Source organism: Tamandua tetradactyla, chromosome 18, assembly GCF_023851605.1.
Source record: "Tamandua tetradactyla isolate mTamTet1 chromosome 18, mTamTet1.pri, whole genome shotgun sequence".
Classification (NCBI taxonomy): Eukaryota; Metazoa; Chordata; class Mammalia; order Pilosa; family Myrmecophagidae; genus Tamandua; species Tamandua tetradactyla.
This window is the reverse complement of record NC_135344.1, coordinates 2265130-2283685: the sequence shown is the minus strand read 5'-3', so window position 1 is coordinate 2283685 and position 18556 is coordinate 2265130.

Genomic DNA, 18556 nt, shown 5'->3' with positions numbered 1-18556 from the left:
TTCAGTCTCACACACAAGGTGACATTTTAAAATATTAATTACCATCTATTTTCAGCACCCTGCAATAATGACATTCCTTTGTTCTTCCTCATGCAAAAGCATTTTTAAAATTGTGCATTTAGTCACTATTATGATACACTCTAGGCATTCCTAGATTATACCATCTCAATCTTTAACATCTATCTTTCTTTCTGATTTCAATATGTCCCCAGCCCTCCTCCCTCTATCATTCCCACATGCAGCTTCATTCAGTGTTTTAACATAATTATATTACAGTTAGGTAGTACTGTGCTGTCCATTTCTGAGTTTTTGTATCCAGTCCTGTTGCACAGTCTGTATCCCTTCAGCTCCAATTAGCTGATACCTTACCCTATTTCTATCTCCTGATGGTCTCTGTTACCAACAAAATATTCCAAGTTTATTCACTAATGTCAGTTCATATCAGTTCACTGAGACCATACGGTATTTGTCCTTTTGTTTCTGGCTAGACTCACTCAGCATAATGTTCTCAAGGTCCATCCATGTTATTACATACTTCATAATTTATTCTGTCTTAAAGCTGCATAATATTCCATCGTATGTATATACCACAGTTTGTTTAGCCACTCGTCTGTTGATGGACATTTTAGCTGTTTCTATCTCTTTGCAATTGTAAATAATGCTGCTATAAACATTGGTGTGCAAATGTCCGTTTGTGTCTTTGCCCTTATATCCTCTGAGTAGATACCTAGCAATTGTATTGCTGGGTCATATGGCAATTCTATGTTCAGCTTTTGAGGAATCGCCAAACTGCCTTCCACAGTCGTTGCACCATTTGACATTCCCACCAACAGTGAATAAGTGTGCCTCTTTCTCCACATCCTCTCCAGCACTTGTCATTTTCTGTTTTGTTGATAATGGCCATTCTGGTGGGTGTGAGATGATATCTCATTGTGGTTTTGATTTGCATTTCTCTAATGGCCAGGGACGTTGAGCATCTCTTCATGTGCCTTTTGGCCATTTGTATTTCCTCCTCTGAGAGGTGTCTGTTCAAGTCTTTTTCCCATTTTGTAATTGGGTTGGCTGTCTTTTTGTTGTTGAGTTGAACAATCTCTTTATAAATTCTGGATACTAGACCTTTATCTGATATGTTATTTCCAAATATTGTCTCCCATTGTGTAGGCTGTCTTTTTTCTTTCTTGATGAAGTTCTTTGATGCACAGAAGTGTTTAATTTTGAGGAGTTCCCATTTATTTCTTTCTTCAGTGCTCTTGCTTTAGGTGTAAGGTCTATAAAACCGCCTCCAATTATAAGATTTATAAGATATTTCCCTACATTTTCCTCTAACTGTTTTATGGTCTTAGACCTGATGTTTAGATCTTTGATCCATTTTGAGTTAACTTTTGTATAGGGTGTGAGATACGGGTCCTCTTTCATTCTTTTGCATATGGATATCCAGTTCTCTAGGCACCATTTATTGAAGAGACTGTTCTGTCCCAGGTGAGTTGGCTTGACTGCCTTATCAAAGATCAAATGTCCATAGATGAGAGGGTCTATATCTGAACACTCTATTTGATTCCATTGGTCAATATATCTTTATGCCAGTACCATCCTGTTTTGACCACTGTGGCTTCATAATATGCCTTAAAGTCAGGCAGCATGAGACCTCCAGCTTCTTTTTTTTCCCCTCAAGATACTTTTAGCAATTCAGGGCACCCTGCCCTTCCAGATGAATTTGCTTATTGGTTTTTCTATTTCTGAAAAGTAAGTTCTTGGAATTTTGATTGGTATTGCATTGAATCTGTGAATCAATTTAGGTAGAATTGACATCCTAACTAGGTTTAGTCTTCCAATCCATGAACATGGTATGCCCCTCCATCTATTTAGGTCTTCTGTGATTTCTTTTAACAATTTCTTGTAGTTTTCTTTGTATAGGTCTTTTGTCTCTTTACTTAAATTTATTCCTAAATATTTTATTCTTTTGGTTGCAGTTGTAAATGGAATTCATTTCTTGATTTCCCCCTCAGATTATTCATTACTAGTGTATAGAAACACTACAGATTTTTTAATGTTGATCTAGTAACCTGCCACTTTGCTGTACTCGTTTACTAGCTCTAGTAGTTTTGCTGTGGATTTTTCATGGTTTTCGACATATAGTATCATAGCAGCTGCAAACACTGAGGTTTACTTCTTCCTTTCCAATTTTGATGCCTTGTATTTCTTTTTCTTGTCTAATTGCTCTGCCTAGAACTTCCAACACACTGTTGAATAACAATGGTGATAGTGGACATCCTTGTCTTGTTCCTGATCTTAGGGGGAAAGTTTTCAGTTTTTCCCCATTGAGGACAATATTAGATGTGGGTTTTTCATATATTCCCTTTATCATTTTAAGGAAGTTCCCTTGTATTCCTATCCTTTGAAGTGTTTTCAACAGGAAAGGATGTTGAATTTTGTCAAATGCCTTCTCTGCATCAATTGAGATGATCATGTGATTTTTCTGCTTTGATTTGTTGATATGGTGTATTACATTAATTGATTTTCTTAGTTGAACCATCCTTGCATACCTGGGATGAATCCTACTTGGTCATGATGTATAATTCTTTTAATGTATTGCTGGATTCGATTTGCTAAAATTTTGTTGAGGATTTTTGCATCTATATTCATTAAAGAGATTGGTCTGTAGTTTTCTTTTTTTGTAATATCTTTGTCTGGCTTTGGTATGAGGGCGATGTTGTCTTCATAGAATGAATTAGGTAGCTTTCCCTCCTCTTCAATTTTTTTGAAGAGTTTGAGCAGGATTGGTACTAATTCTTTCTTGAATGTTTGGTAGAATTCACATGTGAAGCCGTCTGGTCCTGGACTTTTCTTTTTGGGAAGTTTTTTAATACTAATTCGATTTCTTTACTTGTGATTGCTTTGTTGAGGTCGTCTATTTCTTCTCGAGTCAAAGTTGGTTGTTCATGCCTTTCTAGGAAGTTGTCCATTTCATCTACATTGTTGTATTTATTAGCATAAAGTTATTCATGGTATCCTGTTATTACCTCCTTTATTTCTCTGGGGTCAGTGGTTATGTCTCCTCTTCCATTTCTGATCTTATTTATTTGCATCCTCTCTCTTCTTCTTTTTGTCAATCTTGCTAAGGGCCCATCAATCTTATTGATTTTCTCATAGAATCAGCTTCTAGTTTTATTGACTTTCTCAATTGTTTTCATGTTATCAATTTCATTTATTTCTGCTCTAATCTTTGTTATTTCTTTCCTTTTGCTTGCTTTGGGGTTAGTTTGCTGTTCTTTCTCCAGTTCTTCCAAGTGGACAGTTAATTCCTGAATTTTTGCCTTTTCTTCTTTTTTAATATAGGCATTTAGGGCAATAAATTTCTCTCTTAGCACTGCTTTTGCTGCATCCCATAAGTTTTGATGTGTTGTGTTTTCATTTTGAGTTATTTACTGATTTTTCTTGTAATTTCTTCCTTGACCCACTGGTTGTTTAAGAGTGTGTTGTTGAGTCTCCACATATTTGCGAATTTTCTGGCGCTCTGCCTATTATTGATTTCCAACTTCATTCCTTTATGATCTGAGAAAGTCTTTTGTATGATTTCAATCTTTTTAAATTTGTTGAGACTTGCTTTGTGACCCAGCATATGGTCTATCTTTGAGATCAGGTCAGCTTTGAGAAACAGTTCACATGCTCTCAGGTCACCCACATAAAGTCTACATTCAGGGGTCTTTAGTATCTTCACAAACGTGGCCATCCTATTCGATTTCAGAACCTTGTCATCACCTCCAAAGATGCCCTGCACCGTTAGTTAACCCACTATCCCTCGACACCCACTCACCCACTTTCTGCCACTATAGATTTTCCTATTCTGGACATTTCTTATAAATGGGATCACACAATATACGGCCTTTTCTGTCTGACCTCTTTCACTTAGCATTCTGCTTTCAAAACTCATTACCACTGTAATAGGAATATACAGGACATCCTTTTTTATGGCCACATAATATTCCATTGTATAGATACGCACTTTGCTGACCCACTCATCAGCAGTGGATACTTTGGTTGTTGCCCATTTTTGGCAATCATAACTATTATGACCATAAAATGTCTTTTTTACCACGAACATTTGCATACAAGCTTTTGTGCAGACCTAGGTTTTCATACCTCTTGGGTACATATCTACAAATGGATTACTGGATCATATGGCAACTCTTTGTTCAAAGACTTGAGGAATTGCCAGGATGTTTCCCAAAGTGGCTGAAATATTTCACATGCCCAATATTTTACACAAGGGCTCCAATTTCTCCATATCCTTGCCAACACTAGATATTATCTGACCTTTTGATTCTAGTCATCCTATGAAGTGGTATCTCATTGTGGTTTTGATTTCTCTTTACTTTAGAATTAATAATATTAAGCATCTTTTCATGTGCTTATTGTCCATTTGTATATTTTCCTTGGAGAAATGTCTATTCAGATCTCTTGTCCATTTTTTAAGTTGGGTTGTCTTATATTCTAAATATAAGTTCCTTATGTATATGATATACAAGTATTTTTGCATTGTTTATTGATAGTGTCCTTTGATGCACGAAAGTTTTAATTTTGATGAAGTCCAACTTATATATTTATTTTATGGCTCATTCTTTTGGTGCCATAGCTAAGAATCCATTGCTAAATAAATCCAAGGTCATGAAGATCGGCTCTGTGTCTCCCTCTAAGAATTTTATGTGTTTAACTCTTACATTTAGGTCATTGACCCATTTTGACTTAAAATTTGGATATGCTGTGAGGTAGAAGTTCAACTTCATTCTTTTCAACCAAGTTGTCCCAGCACCATTTGTTGAAGAATCTATTACTTTTCTCTCATTTTTTCAATTATAGAATTTATAGGTCTAAAGAAAAATCATCCACGAAGCTTAGGGTTCTTATATACCTTCCCTCCCCCAAGAGACGGCTCGTTCTCTTGTGAACCATCATGGCACCTTGGCATCATGGCACCTTGTTGAGAGTCAGCTGGCCATAGACATATGGTTTTATCTCTGCCTCTCGATCCTATCCCACCGATCTATATATCTTTCTTTATGCAAGCACCACACTGTGTTGATTACTTTTGTTTTGTAGTAAGTTTTTAAATTGGGATGTGTGAATCTTCCTATTATTTTATTATTCATGCTTTTTTCTTTTTTTTTTTTTTTTTTTGGCAATTCTGGATCCCCTGCATTTCCATGCACGTTTTCCAGTCAGCTTGTTGATATATATACAAACAATTCAGCTGAGATTCTGTAGGGATTGCGTTGTATCTATAAATCAATTTGAGGGGTATTGCCATCTTTTTTTCTTTTTTACATGGATAATACTTTTTATTTATTGAACCAAAGAGATAAGCACTTCTACCTAGTACAAAGCTGATTAGTGCTAAATATTTTTTTCTAGTTCTATTATTTTTAAATCATGAACTAATTTCTTCTCCTTGTACTTTTCAGCCACCACTCAACTCTATACTACAATACTCACCTCTTCTACCCATTCATTATCCTGGTATCTCCTAGAGAAAAATATTGGCAGATTTTTAAAAATAATAAACTGCATTACTTTGCAAGCTGTTGGAATATGGTATACCAGAACTGGAATGACTTTTATGAAGGGGAATTTAATAAGTTACAAGTTTACAGTTCTAAGCTTGTGGAAATGTCCAAACTAAGGTACCAACAAGAGGTTACCTTCACACAAGAAAGGCCGATGGGTCAGGAACACCATTGTCAGCTGGGAAGGCACACTGGCCCGTCGCTCTGGGCTCCATTGCTTTCAGCCTCTATTACTGCGGGGGTTCCTCGCTTTGCTTCTCCAGGGCTGGCTTTCATCTCTTGGCTTTCCTTGGCTCTCTCCAGGTTCTGGTTTGCTTAACATCTCATGGCAACACCTGCTGGTTTCCAAGCATCTCTAAACATCGATGTCTCTGTTCTCCATGTGTCTGCATCTGCGTCAGCTCTGCTGTGAGTTCCTGTTGGCTCTGAGGCTTCTGTCATTTCTCTATGTTCTGTCCTTTTTGTCGTTTCTCCTAAATGTCTCCCCTTTTGAAGACTAGTAATGTAATCAAGACCCACCTAGAATGGGTGGAGTCATATTTTCATCTATTCAAAAGATTACACCCACAACTGGGCATGTCACATCTCCTGGGAGATAATCTAATCAAAAGCTTCTATATACAATATTGAATCAGGATTAAAAGAAAGGGTTGCTCCCATAAGATTGGATCAGGATTAAAACATGGCTTTTCTAGGGGGGCATAATCCTTTCAAACTGGCACACAGACCTATTAGTGATTTTTAAATAGCTTTATTTGCTTCAATTTGACTATTCATTTCTTAATTAAAAATTAACTAGAGGGTACATGGGCAGTTTAGTGATAGAATTCTCACCTTCCATGCAGGAGACCTGGGTTTGATTCCTGGACCATGCACCACCCCCCAAAAAAATTAACTAGAAAAGGGATAATTAAGTATGACATGATAAAGCATAAAGGGTTAATATAGGATATAAAACAAAAATAAATAATTTTAAATAATACTAAAAAATAATACACTGTGTAAAATATTTATGATAACACTTGTTTTTTAACATTTACCACATCCACTTTATTTTCTCTTTCTCTATGCACACATGGTCATCGTTTACTTCTAAATACTTGAGTGACTGCTTCCTAAAAATAAGGACCTTCTCTCACATAACCACAGTACAATGATCAAAATCAGAACATTAACAGTGATATGACATTGTTACTTAATCTTACAGACCATATTCAAATTTGACTAATCATCTCACTAATATCCTTTATAGCAAACAAAACATTTTGGGGGGGCCCAGGATCGCACATTGCATTTTTTGTTGTATGACTTTAATCTAGTATACTTCCTCAATCTGTGTTTGTCTTTCAGGACACTGACATTGTTTTTAAAGTCCATGCTGGTGACTCTGCAGAGCATCCCTTATTTGTGTTTGTCTGATGTTTACTCATGTCCTTCTCAATGCATCCCATCAGTAAGGACATGACTTCGATTTGGGGCATTGTCATCTGTTCTAGTTTGCTAGCTGCCATAATGTAATATATCAGAAATGGAACAGCTTTTAAAAGGGGGTATTTATTAAGTTGCAAGTTTACAACTCTAAGGCTGTAAAAATGTCCCGATTAAAGCAAGGCTTTAGAAATGTCCAAATTAAGGCACCAACAATCAGAAGGCAGTGCATAGAGCTCTCCTACAGAGAGCTGTGGGAGAGCAGTGACTCAGGACTGCCTGGGGAAGGACATGGCTGTAGGACATGTGGTGTGTGCCTAGGAGTGTGGTGTGTGCCTGGGACCATAAAGAAACCCTTTCCCATGGAAGAGGGGATATTCACATGGATGTAAATGGGGAATTCCTAGGGCCAGACAAGATGCAGGTACAGAAAGGGTCATGGCGGCTCCTGTTTGTTCTCAAGCTATTCTCTAGACTCTTCATAAGCCCCGAAGGAGAGCACTCGCACAGGCCCTCCTGCAAAGATCAGGAAAGGTGTTTCATTTCTTCCTTTTAAAAAAAGTTCCTAGCATATACAGAAGCCCTACCATAATGCTAGCTGGGTACAAGCTTAGGGAACACATTCCTCAGAATCTACATTCCAGTGATAACATGTTACAATATCAAAATGCCTGTATTTCCATAAGAGATAGAAAACAAAGAATCAGGCAAAGGAGAAGATTAAAGAATCAGAAACCAACAATGAGGAGGAACAGAGACAGTTATAACTACATTCAAAAGATCTAAAGGAAAGCATGGATGAAGAACTAAAGGAAATCAGGAAAGCAGATGAACACGAAGGGAGTTTCAACAGAAAGACAGAAGTTGTGCGAAGGAAATGAACAGGGCTCAAGACCACAGTAACAGAAATGAAAGTTCCCTTGAGGGGATAACTGCAGATTGGAGCTGACAGAAGAAAGCATAAGTGAATCTGAAGGTAAAAGGTAACTGAAATCATCCAATCTGAGAAGCAGAAAAAAGAAAGAATGAAGAAAAATGAAAAGAGCCTCAGGGATGGGTGGGATACCATCAAGCATACCAAAATATGGGAGTTCCAGGAGGACCAGAAAGAGGAAGTGTCAGAGAGGATATTCAAAGACATAATGACTGGAAACTTCCCAAATTTAATGAAAGACATGAATATACACATCCAAGGTGCTCAACAAACTCAAATAGGATAAACCCAAACAGACCCCTGCCACGGCGTGTCACAACAGACTGCTGAACCGGAAGCTAAGGAGCAAACCCCGAGAGCTGACAGGGAGCAACGTGCCACATACCAGGCAGCCTTGATAAGATTAGGTGTTGATTTCTCATGAAACCATGGAGGCAACACATCAAGGGGATGATGGAAAGAAAAGAAATCCCAACAAAGAATTCTATATCCAGCAAAAGCTGTCTCAAGAATGAGGGAGCGATTAAGACATTCCCAGAGAAACAAAAGCCAAGGGAATTCATCACCACTAGGCCAGTCCTAGAAGAGATGCTAAAGGGGGTTCTGCAGGCTGCAAGTAAAGGACAACAGACAAGAGAAGGATGCCACATGAAGAAGTAAAGATGTCTGGTGAGGGTGACATGGATACATGTAAACTCCAGCACTGTTGTACATTTGGTTTGTAATTCTACCTTTATTTCCTATAGGATCTAAAAGGTAAGTGCATGGAATGCAATGATCAGTCAGCGGTTTTGGATTCGGATGCATCAATCTGTAATTTGTGACAAGAACTATAAAAATGTGGGGGGATGGAAGGGTATGAGAACATAAATGGGTAGACTATTGCAGTAAGATTTTTATAGATTCAGGATGTTAAATGTAAGCTCCACGATAGCTACAAAGAACATATCAGAGAATAGGTAAGCTGATAGAGGCAAAAATTTGAGTTCAGGATGGCAGGGTCAGGGTAAATGGAGAATTTATGCATAGTGGATATAGGGTTTCTACTGGGGAGATGAGAACGTTTAAGGAATGGAAACCGGTGAGTGTACGATAACATCGTAAATGTGAGTAGCGCTCTTGAATGGTGTTCTTGGGTGTGATTAAATGGGAAAGTTTATGTTGTTTATATGTCCCTACAATTAAAAAAAAGGAAGAACTGAAGAGGCTGCGATTATATGTAATATGCGATGTAACAAGGGAGGAAAAAAACTCAAGAGGACATTATTGGGACATATGAAAAGTTGGAATGTAGACTATAAGTTTCATTTCAATGTTAAATTTATTGAACTTGATAACTGCACTTACGATGGTTATATAGTGAATATCCTTGTTCTTCAGAAATGTACATAGCAGTGTTGTGTTCAAGAAGTACGATACGTGCAACCCACACTCAAGTGTTCAGAAAATGGATAGAAAGATAAGTACAGTAAATGGTGACAAATGTGGTGGATTTAGGTATCTCGGGGTGTGTGTGTGTGTATGTAGGAATATGTTGGAATTTTCTGTATGGGGTTTGTGTTACTTTTGTAACTGTCCTGTAAATTTGAAAGAATATCAAAACAAAAAGTTTTAAAAAATGTAGATATAAAAAAATTCCCATTGTTTAACTCTACCCATTTCATGGAAACTAAAATATCCCCCTTATTTATTTATCGACTGGACGGATGACTGTAGTGGGTTCTCTTTCCCCTGCGCTATGTTAAGTCTCTGATGATACTCCTCAGACAGAAAGCTTTGGCCATGCCCAGCCGTCATGCTGGATGACAGTGGTCAGTGCAGGGGGCCTATGTCTACTTCCCTGACTGTAACCAGTTGTTAAGCTCACTAATTGCTGGTCAGCTGCCTGTTGTTTTCAACAATGTCCAGGGCATACATCACTCCCCATAATAAACACCAAACTCAGCTCCTCCGGAGGGGACAGTTTCTGAGGTCCCGGGGCCGGCTCTGCCAGATGTCTCTTTCCCAGGTTCTCAGGGAAACCAGCTGGCCTGTGGTTTAGCCATTATCGCCAATGAACCATCCAATCTCCTCCCGATTGCTTTTCACCACTGCTGATTTGGGCACTGCACCTAGGCTTGAACTTCTCCATGCTCTCCTGTAACAGGAATCCATAAGTCAGTTTCAGAAGGCCCTGGGATCTGAGGAAGATGGAGTGTGTGTCCACTCTCTGCTGCCTTTGTTGCCTATGCAAATATACTGATATAAAGTTTTAAAGAGTGCAGAGTGGTTGGGAAATGTGTCATCCTAGATTTATAAAAATAAGTAGTGTATCTTCTTATAGGTTGATATCCAAGCAGAATGTCTTCATTTACACCCTACGTTTCAAAAGCGTAAAGAGACTAAATCTCTCCAGTGGCAGCATGGAGAATCAGGGAGCAGCACGGAGGCACATTTATGGAATCACTGAAAGAAATATCCTTTGGTTTAGAAAAGCATAGATTTTTTTTCCTTTTTTGCCATAGTTTCATTATGCTTAGTCCCTGCTTGCTCTGGCAACACCGTGGATTCCTGGACTCTAAAACCTCCCAAGGAAAAGCATTTTGCTATGAGTTCTATAGATGTTTCAATGTTTCTTGGCAAGACATAGCCCTAATACAACCAAATCAGAAATACGGTAGCAACAGTGCCTCGTAGAAATCCCATTTCAGTGTTCATGGTGGGTTGAATCACTTACCCTAGGGTAAAACATGTTCTGAATAAATCCATTCCTGTGAGCGTGAACCCATTATAAATAGGACTTTTTAAAGATATTAGTTTTACTTCAGGTGTGGCCAGCTGAATAAGGTTGGTCTTTAATCTGACTCCAGGGTCCTTTCTAAACTGGAGTAGAAGCTTTAAGTCAACAGAACCTAGAAGAGAATGGTGCAGATGCCGCCATATGCATTGCCATGTGGGAGAAAAGCCAGGGACCTGAGGACTGGCAGCAGCCAGCCCAGAACTCTGGGTCTTCAGGGAGAAAGCATTGCTTTGTGGGTGCCTCCAGTTTGGACTTCTTCTAGCCGCAAAACCATGAGCCAATAAATCCCCACTGTATAAACTTACCTACCTTCTGGTATTTGTGATTGCAGCTGGGAAACTAAGGTGAGTTGCTGAAACTTCCTACTCATCCCGTAGGATCCAGCAGAATTTAATTGCTCATTGTTCCTTAATAAAACCTGCCTTCTCCAGCTTCCATGGCTTCGCTCTGTCATTCCCGGCCCCCTGGACTCCCCTCTCCTCTCTTCACAGCCTATGAAAACACTGTCCTCTCTTTAAGACCACAAATTCCAATTTCTCCATGGGTCATTCCCTCACCCCTTAGCGCAGCCCCTGGGGGCATTGTGGCCTGACAGTTCCTCATCCTGCAGCTCTCAGCCACCCCCCACCCGAATGCCAGTAGCTCTCCTCTACTCGTTCTTATGACCAAAGGAAACCAAAACACCCCTCATGGGGCTTTCAGTTTAAGGGTTCTGCTAATTATGATGGAAAGACAAGATATTACAATTCTTTTTTTTTTTTTTTTTTTTGGCACGGGCAGGCACCAGGAATCAAACCCAGGTCTCCATCATGGCAGGCGAGAACTTTGCCACTGAGCCACCGTGGCCCACCCTACAATACCTTTAAATGCAAGGAATTGAGGCACAGTATAAGTTGATGGTAGTCTCAGACTGAATTAGTTTCCACTTTCCGTACTGAGATGGTGAAGAGAAGCCTATTCCTTCTTCTGCACTTGTGTCAGGCCCCACCTGAAGGTAAAGAGTGCGCAGACCTGCCTCCAAGGAGCAGGTGAGGGCAACAGTCAAGGCAGAAAGGAGGGCGCTGAGCCCCAGGAGCACCGCTGAGGGCGCCTTCTGCACCTGTCTGATGGTATCACTTCCCAGCTTCAGCCCAGAGCAAAGATCCACCTCAGTTATTTCCTCACAAGCACAATTCAGCGTTTTAATTGAATGCTGGGGTTGCCCGTCCTTGATTCTTCTCTGGATTTAGAAGCACCAGTTCAGAAAAGATAAGCTTCCTGTGACTCATTCCTTCCCCATGAAGTACAGCTTCCCTTTTAAAGTCATCTCAGCTCATCTCAGCTCTTAAGTAATCCAGGCAGAGACCAAAGACAAGCAGATGTCAAACACAACAGATTTTCTTTCTTAAAATTTTTATTAAAGAAGTTGTAGGTTTACAGAAAAACTATATAGAAATACAGCTCCAACTGCTCAGGTCACTACTGGGTAGAAAAAAGCCCTAAGTGTTCTTGCACAGGCTCTGAACGCAATATGGAAGTAATTGTGCCCTAGGTACCCCCCCACGTTCAGTTGCCCTGTTATTGTCATTGTGCATTGGTGTGCAGTCTTTCTTAAGACCAAGGAAACATCACCTAGAGTTATGCTCTAGGGTCCGTGGTGCTCAGCACTGCTCGCCCTCTGTGCATCCTATGCTGTGTTTTTTTTTAATGATGACAGGCATCTTTTTTTTTTTTCTTTTAGCATGGACAGGCTCTGGGAATCGAACCTGGGTCTCTGGCATGGCAGGCAAGAATTCTGCCACTGAGCCACCGTCACATTATCCCAAGGAAAGGACTTTTTTTTTTTGGCATGTGCAGGTTCCAAGAATTGAACCCAGGTCTCTGGCGTCACAGGCCAGAATTCTACCCCTGAGCTACCATTGCACGGATGACAGACATTTTTAGCAGATGGTTGTAGCCACTTCCAGCCCCTGCTCCACTTTTTAACTGGTTGATAGTCAGAAAAGACAGGAGAAAACGGTTTGCTATGTGTGCTATGATGTTTATTTCCATCAGCCTTACTTCCATATTGCGTTCAGAGCCTGTGGAAGAATACTTAGGGTTTTTTTCTATCCAGTGGTGACCTGAGCAGTTGGAGCTGCAGCCAGCCCAGTGGACGCCCACCTGCCTTTGGTCCACTCTGCAACCTCAGGTGAGTAGCCAGGAATTCAGGAGCTGGGGCCGCCACTTATCCTGAAGTGCTTCCTTGGTTACCAGCTTCCAGTTGCTGCAAGCTCTTCCTTTCCCATTTATTCTGGACCTCTGCAGGGAGGGACCCGCTGATGCTTGTGGGGAAGAGGAAGGCCAGCCCCCACCCCCCGACCTGAAGACAACCCAGTGTCCTTGGAGGGTGGCGGCTGACCGACAGCAGCCCATCCGTGCCCTGGGACACTCCTCAGCGATGAGAAGGAACCAGCTCAAAACTTGGGTGGCTCTCAGGGGCTTTATACTAAGCAGAAAAGGCCAAATTCAGAAAGCTACACTCTGTACAATCCACTCACAGAACATTCTCAAAATGACAAAGTTACAGAGACAGAGACAGACCTGTGTTGCCAAGGGTGACAGGAAGTTGGCCTGACTAGGGAGCTCCTTTGTGGTGTCAGAACAGTTCTGTGTCGGGACTGTGCTGGCATCTGATAAATCTCACAAGGTGAGATGTGTGTACCACACACAGAGACATTGCAAAAAATGGAGTTCCTGCAAAAACTTGAGATATAAATGCGGTCTGTGTTCAGCTTTTTGAGCCAATGTCTGTGTTTGATGTACTCTAGTTAGGGAGGCTGGGTCCCGCCAACCTGCGGCCTCTCTGAACTATTGTCACAACTTATTGTGAGTCTATAATATTTCAAAATTAAAACTTTTAAGAAACAATTTTCACTGCAGGTATGCTGTATGGTAACCTAGTTTACTTGAGTGTTTTCTTCTATACATAACATCAACTTGTCCTCTCTTCTTCCTTGTCTGATTATCAACAGCCACTGCATATCAGCACCAGGCCTTGGGAGGGAGGGTGACTTGAAAGTATTAATCTGGGGATTGGTTACATAGTAGGAGTGTGTGGAGAAGGAAGAACTGAGAATGCAGGATGAGACTCTTCTCCGCTTTAACTCCCGAAGTTACCAGCAACTTCTACTTTGAGAAAAACCTACCAGGATAGTTAGGGTTCTGTAGGTCGGAGTTGCTGATGGCTGATTCCCCAGGCCTGAGTGGGCTGTAGGTGTGGTTTTTGTTTTTTTTGGCATGGGCAGGCTCCAAGAAATGAACCTGAATCCCCGGCATGGCAGGCGAGAACTCTGCCGTGGAGCTGCTGTTGCACTGCCCTGCAGGTGGATTTTATCTGTGCCTTCTGCACAGCCACACTCCCAGCAACAGGAACCGGGGTTCAGCTGAAAGGATGAGAAATCCTTTCGTGTACATAAAGGCCGTGGGAGTTGAAAAGCTGTGCTGGGCAGGGCACCCACTGTCAGTGTGCAGTTTCTTCGCTCTGCTTGCAGCCGTCGCCGCCCCTCAGGGGACAGCAGGGCCACAGGGGTTACCAGCTCCCCCTACCCCTCCGGGCCCAGAATAGGACTGCACTGTCCATCCACAGCAGGCTGAGCTGAGAGCGGCCTCAGGTTCGTCCTGGGGCCTGCAGGCCAGAGGGCCTTTCCCTGCTGCAGAAGCGGCGGCAGAGCTGCCTGAGGAGAGGCGGAGCCAGAGCCCTGTGCGAAGCAGCAGAGCTTGAGGCTGGTGCTCTCAGGGCAGGGCCCACGCCATGCGGCCCAGCCGCATGCTCTCCAGATGCCCAGAAGGCTGCATGTCAGCTGCTCATTTCTTTTTATCTTTTTTTTTTAGCTGCTCCTTTAAGGACACTTTCATAATGTGCTGTAAGAATCCATCCCTTTTAAGGAGCTGCTGCTAACGGACCTTCAAGGCCACAGGTGTAGGAAGGCGCAGCATGGACACCAGTGAGGGCGCTTCTCCGTGTCCTTCTCTAGCTGCTCTTTTTAACATTTGTTCCCATTATTTATTTCTTTTCAATCTACATGTTTTACTCGTCTGTCGATAAGGTGAATAAAAGGAGCATCAGACACAAGGTTTTCACAATCACATAGTCACATTGTGAAAGCTACATCATTACACAATCATCTTCAAGAAACATGACTACTGGAACACAGCTGCACATTTTCAGGCACTTCCCTCCGACCTCTCCATTACACCTTAACTAAACAGGTCTAGCTGTTCTTTTTTTAAACAATATTTTTATTGCAGTATCTTCATGTGAAGTACAGTTCATCGTAGCATACAATCAGTAGCTCACAATATCATCACATAGTTGTGTATTCATCGCCATGATCATTCGTAGAACATTTGTATCACTCCAGAAGAAAGAAATAAAAAAAAAGAAAAAAGAAATATCCCATACCTCTCACCCCTCCCTCTCATTGACCACCATTATTGTAATCTACCCAATTTTTTTTTACTCCTCATTCCCCCATTATTTATTTACCTTTTTTTGTCCATACCCTGGATAAAAGGAGCATCAGATACAAGGTTTTCACAATCACATGGTCACACTGTAAAAGCTATATAGTTACACAATCATCTTTAAGAATCAAGGCTACTGGAACACAGCTCAACTGTTTCAGAGATTTCCTTCCAGCTATTTTAATACACTAAAAACTAAAAAAGGAATACTTATATAACGCATAAAAATAACCTCCAGAGTAACCTCTCAACTCTGTTTGAAATCTTTCAGCCACTGAAACTTTATTTTGTCTCATTTCTCTCTTTCCTTCTCAGTGCCTGCCCATGAAAACAAACAAACAAACAAACAAAAACAAAATTCATTTCTCTCTTCCCCGTTTTGGTCAAGATGGTTTTCTCTATCCCATGATGCCAGGTCCTGGCTCATCACAGGAGTCCTGTGACACGCTGTCAGGGAGGTTTACACCCCTGGGAGTCATGTCCCACATGGGGGGAGGGCAGTGAGTTCACCAGCAGAATTGGCTTAGAGAGAGCGAGGCCACATCTGAGCAACAGAAGAGGTTCTCTGGGGGAGACTCTTAAGCATAATTATAAGTAGGCTTAGCCTATCCTTTGCAGGAATAAGTTTCATAGGGGCAACCCCCAAAATCGAGGGCTCAGCCTATTAAATTGGTTGTCCCCACTGCTTGTGAGAATGTCAGGAATTCCCCAGATGGGGAAGTTTAATATCTCCTTCTTTCTTCCTGTTCCCTCAAGGGGACTTTGCAAAGACTCCTTGATTCTCTGCCCACATTACTCGGGGATGTATCAGGCCATCACACTAATCTGGACAAACCAACAAATTTCTTACACCCTATTCCAGATTCCGTGAAATAATGGTATTTGCTTAAACTGACCACATACGTTAAATTCGGCAGTGTCCTGCCAGCGTGGGTTCAGTGCCCACACCCTGCTGTCCTCACTGAGCAGCCCTTATTCAAACTGTGCTTACAACAAGTTTCGCACGATTTTCTGGCCACGGGCAGGTTCTCCAAGAGCTGCCAGCTCCCCACCCCCACCCCCCAGATTCTGCAGGAACCAGAGGGGGCAACACGCGGCCCCCTGGCAGGTGTCACTGGTACCCGCAGGAGCCCAGCGCCCCACGGTGCGGCGACAATGGGAGGCTACGGGGGCAGCTACCCCTAGCCAGTCCTGGGTTCCCAGGTGAGGAGGCGGCACCCAGGGTGGGTGGGGCCCACTGAGTACACCCCAAAGAAGTGGGCAGAGCCCGGGGGCGGGGCCTTCAAACCAGGGCAAACCCCCTCGCGGCCCGCAGCCTCCGAGACGCGGGAAGCGCAGCTCCGCGGCCACCCCCGGCTGAGGACCAGGCGCGCGCGCCAGGCAGGCTGCCCGAGGAGCGTGTCCGAGCGTGTCACTCCTCCCGGTCTCAAGTCCTAGACCCCCCCGGGCCGTCTGGACGACTTTTAATGCAAACGCCTCGTCGAGGTTATGTAATCAACCCTGCGGCATGGCAGGACGGGTTCCCTTTAGCCGCCCTCGCTCCCCAGCCGGGTCTGAGCGGACTTGTGCCCCTGACCCCGGCCATCTACTGCTTCCTCACTGGCTCAGAGCAACCGGGAGGGACTTACAAACACATTAACTGGGGGCGCTCGGTCTGTCCCAGCCGCACACCCGGCGTCCGGCCCGGCGCCCACCTCTTCTCTCGCCCCAGCTCACCCACTCCATCCGATGGCGTCACGCCTGAAAGGGCAGCCCGGGGGCCCGGCGGGGTAGCTGCGCGCACCAAGGCGCTGCACCTGCCGAGCCGCGCACCTGCTCCAGGGCCGCAGGTGAACGGGCGCCGGCGCGAGGGTCCCAGGGTGGGCTCTGGGTCGCGCGGGGCGGGGCTTTGGACTTGGGGCGCGTCCTTCCAAAGTTGCCTGGCGGCCCCGGGCCCCGCGCGCGGGACTTGGAGGTGGGAAGCACAGCTCCCTGGAGGCAGGGCCGCGGCGGGGGCTGGAGACGCACTCCGAGGCGCCGGGCCGTTGGGCCCGCGAGCTGCCAGGAGGCGCCCAGGCGCAGAGCGCGGGGTGGGGGTGGGAGGACGCGGGAGCTGCGCTGGGGCGGCGCGGCGAGACCCCGGGCGGGTTCCCGGGCCCAGGCGCGAGGCGAGCAGGGGGGTCCGGCCGTTCTAACAGGGCGCAGGGCTCAGGGCGCGGAGACGCGGCTGTGTGCGCGCCCAGGGCGGGCGGCGGGGAGGAGCCGGAGTCGGCGTGCAGGAGCGGACGAGGGAAGGTGGAGGCGAGAACGAGGAGGGGGAGTGGGAGGCCGGCTCGCAGTTCCTGCGGGTCCCCTGCGCTGCGTGGGGGCGGCTGGACTCGCTTGTCCCGCAGCAGTTTCCTAGGGGTCGGGGGCCTCCGTGCGGGAGGCGCCGCCTGAAGTCCCGCGGCTGCCAGACCCGGCCCCCGCGCCTCGCCGAGCCCAGCGGGTGTTTGCGCTGCGGCTCGGCCCGGCCGCCGAGTGGAAGGGAGCTGCCCCCGGGCACGGCGATCACCGCCGCGGATCCCCAGTCCGGGCGCGGGGTCTCCGGAGCCACCGGGTGGTCGCTGGTCGCGGTCAGTCCCTACCCGGGCGGGAGCCTCGCCGCGGTGTAGCCCAGGGGAGCGGGGTGCGGGGACCAGCGCTGGGGGCAGGGGGAATCGGAGGGGCCCCGTGGGGCGCGGGGTCCCGGCGAGGCGCCGCGGCTCTGGCAGTCCTCGCGCGGGCTCAGGTCTCCCCGAAATCCCAGCCGCGGCCCTTCCTTGCGGTTGAAAAGGCACGGAGAGGATTCGCGGCTGGGAACTTTTACCTCAAGAGAAAGGAGCTTCCATGCCCCACGCTTTAGAGAAGATTTCTTCCCCTTTTCCATGACATGTACCCATTCTTGCAGAGAATCGCGCGGCCTTAAACAGCGAGGGCGGCGGCCGGTAGGCGGGAGCCGGCGGGGGCGGCAGCGCCCAGACCTGGGCCGCTCACAGGTGCGCCAGGAAGGTCGGCTGACCGCGGACCCCTGCCTGGCCTCAGAGCTGGCCGGGAAGTGGCTTGCGGTGTCCCTCTTCCAGGCAGTGAGCGAGGTCCCCACTCTCTTATCCGAAGACTCTGAAACCACAAGTTTCGGAATTCAGAGTCTTTTGGGCTTAGCAATGTGATGTGCGATGTGCTGGACCGACACAATGGCCCCCTGCACCTGGGCAGAACCCACAGCAAATGTGCTCTCCTGCCGCGAAACTGAAAAAGCACGGAGTGGATACACGGCAACACCCGCATTCCTCCAGGCCAGGTCCTGCCATCAAGTGAGTGAAAACTCCAGGTTTCCAGAGCCTTTGACAACTTGCAGTTGTGGGATCGTGA